Source organism: Meriones unguiculatus, chromosome X, assembly GCF_030254825.1.
Source record: "Meriones unguiculatus strain TT.TT164.6M chromosome X, Bangor_MerUng_6.1, whole genome shotgun sequence".
In the NCBI taxonomy this organism is placed as follows: domain Eukaryota; kingdom Metazoa; phylum Chordata; class Mammalia; order Rodentia; family Muridae; genus Meriones; species Meriones unguiculatus.
The window spans coordinates 36,288,884-36,296,120 of NC_083369.1; the positions used below are offsets into that span (position 1 = coordinate 36,288,884).

Consider the following 7,237-nt stretch of genomic DNA (forward strand, 5'->3'; position numbering starts at 1 on the left):
CTTCCTTCCTTTCTTCTTTCTTTTGTTTTTTTTTTTTTTTCTCATTTTTTTTCCTTTTGTACTTTTTTTTATATCTGTGTCCTCAAATTAACAGACATCTCCCTGCCTCTGTTTCGCTAGTGTTAGGATTAAAGTCATGCACAAGTATGGCCTGGAAAGTCAGGGGTTTTTAATTGTTTTTTTGTTTGTTTGTTTTTTGTTTTGTTTTTTTTTTAATGTGGAACACCTCATGGATTTGCATGTCACCTTGTGCAGGAGACATGCTAATCTTGTCTGTATTTTTCCAATTTTAGTACATGTGCTGCTTAAGCTAGCACAGTCAGGCCTGTTTATATACTCTGTTTTAGGATTTTATGGAATATATTGTTTCCTGGAGTTTTCTAAAAAGAATGTGAGAAGATTCTTGTCCGAACTTACTTGGCTGCTGATAGCTGTATAGGATTCAGATGCTTGCCTTATTAGAAAGGGTGTTTTGTAACAGATCTTTAGAGAATGCTGTATCTTTGTTAATTACCAGAAATCTGGCTTTGATTTCTGTCTTAGTTTGTTTCTGTTGCTGGGATGAACACTGGGACCAAAAGGAAACCTGGAGAAAGTTTGTTACATCTAAACACATTACAGTCAACATTGCAGGGCAGTCCAGGCAGGAAACCAAGGCAGGAATGTGGATGCAGGAACTGAAACTAGGCCATACTGCCTACTTGTTTATAGAAATCAAAGCAAAATCCAGGTCAACAGTATAGAATTTTCTGACATCTCAGACCCACTCACAGCCTTCTAGAATCACAAAATCTGGGTCTCTGCCTGCACTTCTCATATTTGTCATACAGAGCACATATATATTGTGTGCTTGGATTAGGCTGGACCCACTCCATGGCTGCTGCACATACACACAACACACACACACACACACACACACACACACACACACACACACATGCAAACACAGTCATGCACATACATTTCAGAAAAATACAGTCTAAGAGAGTTTCCCAAAATGCTAGTACTGGAAACACAAGCTCAAAATAGTACTTCCATTATTTGTGAGTTGAGGCAGCGGTGAAGGCAAATGATGTGGGGCAAGTGAGAGCAAGTAAATGATCTCAGATGAATAACCATCATAATGTGCTTTGTAGATGAAATAACATGTTTCAAATTGTGAACTCTCCTGAGCACTTGATATGTTCTCTCTTACCTACTGGAATGTGACCCATCAGAGCCCAACAAAGGGTCTCTTAATTCTTTCACCTGTGTTAGTAGTTCTCTGTGTTCAATGAGCACACCCCAGTGACAGAGACAGCACTGTCTTTGGGTTCCTACTTTATGCTGACATCTATATGACAGAAAAGGTGAAAAGCATTTGAGCTCACAGATGAGAACTTTGACCAGATAACATTCTGGTGCTTCTGGAATGATTAAGGAAAACTAACAAGGCTTCCTGATGGTGGGAAAACACCCAAGCAAAGAAGAGCTTTAGCCTAAACTTACCCAAAAGACTTTCCTGGGAACAGTTTCAGAAACCAAAACGATGGCATATTCAACAGAACATGAGGTGAAAGACATAAATGCGTTCAGAGCTCTAACCCAAGTCATGGACCCACAGACCATTTCTTCAAGAGGCCTGCCAGCTCTGGGTTCACGTGGCTTGTGTCTAAGTCAAAGCCACACAATTTATAACATTCTATGACCCAGCCCCACCATTTGTGAAGTTGTGTCTATGTTTCAGCCCCACCATTTCTAAGCTTCTGTCTATGTTCCCACTGGAACATTGAATGTAGGAACCAGAAACACAATTTGTGATTTTGTGTCAATGTCCCAACTGCACCACTGCATTGATATCCCAGACCCACCATTTGTAAGCTTGTATCCATGCCCCAGCCCCACCATTTGGGAGCTTATGTCCATGGCCCAGGCCCACCACTTGGGAGCTTTTGTCTCTGTCCCAGCTCTAACGTTTGGAAGACATGCTGTGTTTCTTTTCTCAGCCTTCTACTCTCTTTTGAGAAAGGATGGAGGAACCAGTGTTCCCACACTGGGAGACTATTTGGGATGATTGAATGAGATTTGACAATAGGCACTTTGAACAAAGACTGATACACAGCACATCAGAGGTATGCCTTAGCTCCTGGCAACACATCATAGTTAAAAACATCTGCTCAGAACACTCACACTGAACGAATCTTCTGCTCAAACTCAGGGCTATGAATCTGAAGGGGGGGAGAGGCCATCATCCTCTCCCTGCTCTTCCAAGGCTACTGAAGTTCCATTCAGAATCATGTTCATCCCCAGTCTGTGCGCAGATCTCAAGGAAAGTGAACCTACCTCTTCAGTAGTCGCTTTCAGAGTGAACACCTGGATATTCCGGCTGAAACTGAGCTCTGGATGTGTCTAGGAACAAAGATTTCCTCAGAGTGCTCCAAGTATTTCTCACTGGGTGATGGAGTGATCGGTGGGTACCTTTCAGGATGCTCTGTAGGGAAATCAGATATAAACATGTTCTTTGCAGGTTCATTTACAACCCAGCATTTCTAAGAAATGGCCTGATTGAGAAAAGTTACCCTGTATCTGGTCACAGGCCTGGAGCATCTTAGTTCTCATGAATGACCTGTATGAGTACTTGCTGCCTGCAGGGACAGACTGGGTGTTGTGGCCATATTTCTCTACTAGATGCTTTCCCTATAGGATGAAGTTCTTGATAATTTTCATGATCTGTGGTCAGCATAACCTTGTGTTAATTAATCCAGGCCATGACCAGGGAGATTTAGTGAGTCCCTCATATGGGGTTGGAGGTTGAGGATAATATAAAAGTATGTCTGTCAAATTGCATAGATTTTAACTTTGAGGGATGGAAGAAAAGAACCCTCCTTGACTTTGTTCATCTCTGTTCATCCACACTTTTCTCCTTGACCTATTCGACCCTTCTACATGCTTCAACCGTTCTTAGTAGCTATATACTTAAGAAGCCCTCACCCTACACAAGAAATGCCATGATTCCTCCATAGGGTAGATTCTTAACTTGCCCTACACTTGGCATGAACTAAACCTGAATGTTTTCCAGTATGCCAGTACACACGTTGTAACTATCACAACTACATACAACTTAGAGCTCCTGCAAAGCTGTACACAGCCTCTTACCAACGTGAGTTCACAAAAGGTCAAAAACACCCATGCAGGAGATAATGATGTCTCCTAGATTTTCCTATTTGAAGCCAGTAGCTGCTGGACTTTGTTCAAAATACTGCTCGCCCAATGGCAGAGACGCACAGCTGAACCATAGGTGCAGTGTCATCAGAAATTGGAAGTCTCCATTGGGTTTCAACCCTCACAGTTCAAGAAACCCAGCTCAAAGGGGAGATAAAGGATTGTAGGAGCCAGAGGAGTCAAGGACACTTGGAGAATATGGCCCACACAATAATCAAATAAGCAGAGTTAATGGGCATAATCAAATGAGCAGGGGCTCACAGAGGATGATTTGCAATCAGGGAGTCTGTGTGGGTATGCTCAGGATCTTCAGCCAATATGGCTGTATGCTTGGTGTTTCTGTGTAACTGTGGCAGTGGGTGTATCTCTGACTTTTCCCCTTGTTCTTGGGATGTGTTATTTCCCACTGTATTGCCTGGGTGAGCCTTGATATAAGGGTTTGTTCATTGTCTTATTGAATTTTGTGCAATATTTAGCTGATGTCCCAGTAAGGGCGGCCATTTTCTGAAAGGAAACAGAGGAGACATGGATTTGGGGTGACAATAGAGAGTCTGGGAGGAGAAGAGGGAGGGTTAACTTAGGTCTGGACATACTATCTGAAAGAAGAATTAAAAACAAAGAAAGGAAAACTAAAAACAATACTATTCAAAAATGCTGTGTATCTTTCTTAATTTCCCTTCTTATTTATTTTCTCCATCACTTATAACTGAATGATGAAGCCAAAGAAATCTTGGAAAGCCTGGTTGCTTTGAAATGTCACTTGGATTTCTAATACCATTGCAATTCTAGTTGCCACCACCCATATCACTGCAGGAGTCTGGTTACCCAAGATGTGGCACTCACTAGATATCTAGGACAAGCTTAGTTAAACTATTGCCAGTGCAGGAATGCAGACACACTTTGTAAATAGTCTATGCACACCTTAAGCCTTCCAGGGCAAGGGGTCTCTGATTGCTTCCTTCCAGGGAAATAAAACTTTCCCAATCTAGTCGGTTTTCTATCACTGCTATGCTGAGCAGGCACCTGTGCTGTGGTTTCAGGAGAGTGACATTTATTTAAATAACCTCTAAGATTCAGAAGGTCATGTGGAGTAGGGCTTATGCAATGCCTTGGGATTAACAGATCACAAGTAAGATGGAGCTAGTGCTGCTCTCAGTACAGGAGATCCTGAAGGCAATGACATGTCCAATCTCACAATGGTTGCCTGGGAGATTTAGCTCCTCCTCCACCTTCCCTTCAGGATCCTTGTACCTTTGCTGCTCAGCATCTGCCAGGGGCTACTAGAAAGGCTGCCTGCTTCCATCCTGTGTTCTCCCTTCAACCTCCTCCAACCATAGCACTGACTCTATGATTCTCCCAATGTCCAAAAGCAGCACCAAGGCAGTGCTCCTTGAACTCTCAGGAGGGTGGTGGGTATGCCCTTCTGCTGACTGTGCCAGCAAAGTCCAGTGATTTGATTTCACCCCTACTTCAGTGACCCACATCATCTATTCACTCTTTGCATTGTATTATACCTCAGAAGAATTTCATATCATGGAAACATGAGACATGAGTTATATCATATTCTGATTCGTCCTGTCATCAGACATCTACATTTCTACCATTGAGTGTTAACAGAGAATCTTCAACAAACAGTTTATATAACACTGGTGTTCATCTTAAGTTGTCTAATGCATACAAATCTGTGTCATTTCTGGACATTTATCATGGACTTTTTCTTGCCTTTTTACTTTTATTTTTTGAGTGAGGGTCACCACTATGTAACCATGGCTCTCCCGAAACTAACTCTGTCCATGAACTCACATAGAAGTGTTTGCCTCTGCAAGTTAATAACTTGGAAGGATTACCATGCCCTGTTGATTGGGGGAAACTTTTGCAGGGAGATATTTTAAGTCATGTGGCCCAAAGCCTACATAGGGAGTGTCTTGTGACACAGATACAAGTCTAATTAGCTCCTGAGTGCTGTATGAACTGTGGAGGTCTATTTTCTCCAACCAGAGAAGGACAAAATATTCTACACATACTTATAGGTCTTTAGATCATAGCCAGGACAGAAGAGCCAGAACACAGCTCTTCACTTGGGAAGCCCATGTGTCACCAATAAGTAAAGACCAAGCATGAGCCTGGTCTCACGAATCCCGTCATCTCACCTTATCGTAGGAGACAACCTTTTGTTCTCCTCGCTGCCTGGATGCCTAATGCTGTTTAGGTTCTTCCTGCTACCAGATGTTGTCAGTGGAGCGTGGCCCTGTAAAAGATGGGCACCTGAGCTCTCAGGGCTGAAGGCTTACAGATAGTATTGAGAAGTTGGACGCTCCTCCACAGGTCTCTCGGGAACTGGTTGCTGAATAAGACTAGCCCTTCTGGGAAGAAGCAGGATTCTAAGGTAGATTGACTCTTTTCCTGCAAGTAGATGACAGGAGTTAAAACTAGGGTCCCAATGGCAATAAGCTTGTTACACTGTTGAGAACCTAGACAGCAGCCCACCACCCTAACCCAGTGACCAGGCTGTCAGTACTGGAGGGACCCTGCCAGAGGCTCTGGTGCCTGTCAGGGAGGGACTCATTGTGACATAAGTCTTAGCAGGATACAGAAAGTGACCTAACAATGTCAGGATGGAGAAACTACTCATGAACGCTATCCTCAAGGTGGTACCTTAGGGGAGATTTTGTCCATGGTTAAGGGCAGTGTGACAGGCTAGGATTGCCTTTCTATTAGCATCCACCACAGAGAACACATTTCCACCTGTTTCTGTGTCTTCTTCTAAGAGGAACACACTGAAACTACTCAGTGTTTCTTACACTCATGTTGATGGTTATTAATATTTAATATTGAGTTATCTTTTAGGTAAAGAGACGTTATTCCTAAACCAGGTGTATACCCAAATGACTACACAGACACTAGGATCTATTTAGTTATCCTACAGCACAATGTTGAGCAATGATTACTCTGTTGTAAACCTCCAAGCTCCTATAGCTTCCTCCCCATCAGATTTCCCACATTATACTTGCTTTTCAGTCATATCTTAGGTCCAGTCTATTTCTCCCGATGTTTCCTGGTTCTCTCTTCTCAGATCTCTCCTCCCACTCAATAAATATCATCAGCTCTGAGCAAGGAAGTTTGTCTCCACAATTTGTAACAGAATCATCAAGAAATTGGGTCATCTTTCCTCCAACCTTTGCTGGAGTACTCTTTAGGCCCACCACATGACTGTACTTTTCTGCATGTTAGTTAGTGGACAGGAAGATGACAGACACCCAAGAAATAATTCTTAAAGATGTGTGCCTAAGGGAAGAGATTAATTGAGGACATGACCTAACACAATTGATTAAATACACACAGCATCTAGAACACCAGTATTTCAACTGCTGCAGTGTAAAAGGAACTTTAATTTACCTGGTTTAATTTTTGTCTCTTAGGCTTACTGCCTCTTCCTGATATGACCTAGCCCTAGACCTGGAAACTTCAAGCTTTCATACCATCTTACCTAGGCCTCTGAGAATTATTCCTTAATAAGCTCACACTTCCTTCTTCTATATGGAGCTCTGGGTAGGTTGACTCAACTCAGCTGTTCAGGCTCAAACTCCTCTTGCAGATGACTTATTCAATCTGGCTTCTCTTGGCCCCTGAATTGCTCCATTGCCTCTAAGTAACTCCAGCAATCTTTTCTATTCTTCTGGCTGCTTGTCATTCACTGACTCATTCTGTCTTCACCTGTGTCTACATTGTTCTCTTTAAAGCTTTTTCTATAAAACTCTCCTGGTAAAACTGGCACCTCTCCCTCTCATTCTGTTTAACCCTTGAGTAGCTCTCCATTCCTCTCTTCTTGTGAGAGTTGGGCATATCTTACTCTGTCAATTTTTTCTTTGATTCATCACTGTATCTGACACTCAATTAAACATAACTTTCGAACATGGATGCATATTTCAACAAACTAACTTTTCTTTCATTGGTTTTTAAGGCTCATGCACCTAAGCTTTTCTTTACCTGAAACTTGCTTTATACCTGGCAGGCCTTGAAGTTAGTTCTGCTTGAC

At 42.4% G+C, this 7,237-nt stretch overlaps 1 non-coding gene across 1 annotated transcript; it reads right to left on the reverse strand.

Moving 5' to 3' along the window:
* Positions 1 to 211: 211 nt before the first annotated feature.
* LOC132650171 (U6 spliceosomal RNA) lies at positions 212 to 317 on the reverse strand. Its single transcript, XR_009588564.1, has one exon. It is a non-coding gene; the product is annotated as a U6 spliceosomal RNA (small nuclear RNA).
* Positions 318 to 7,237: the final 6,920 nt, after the last annotated feature.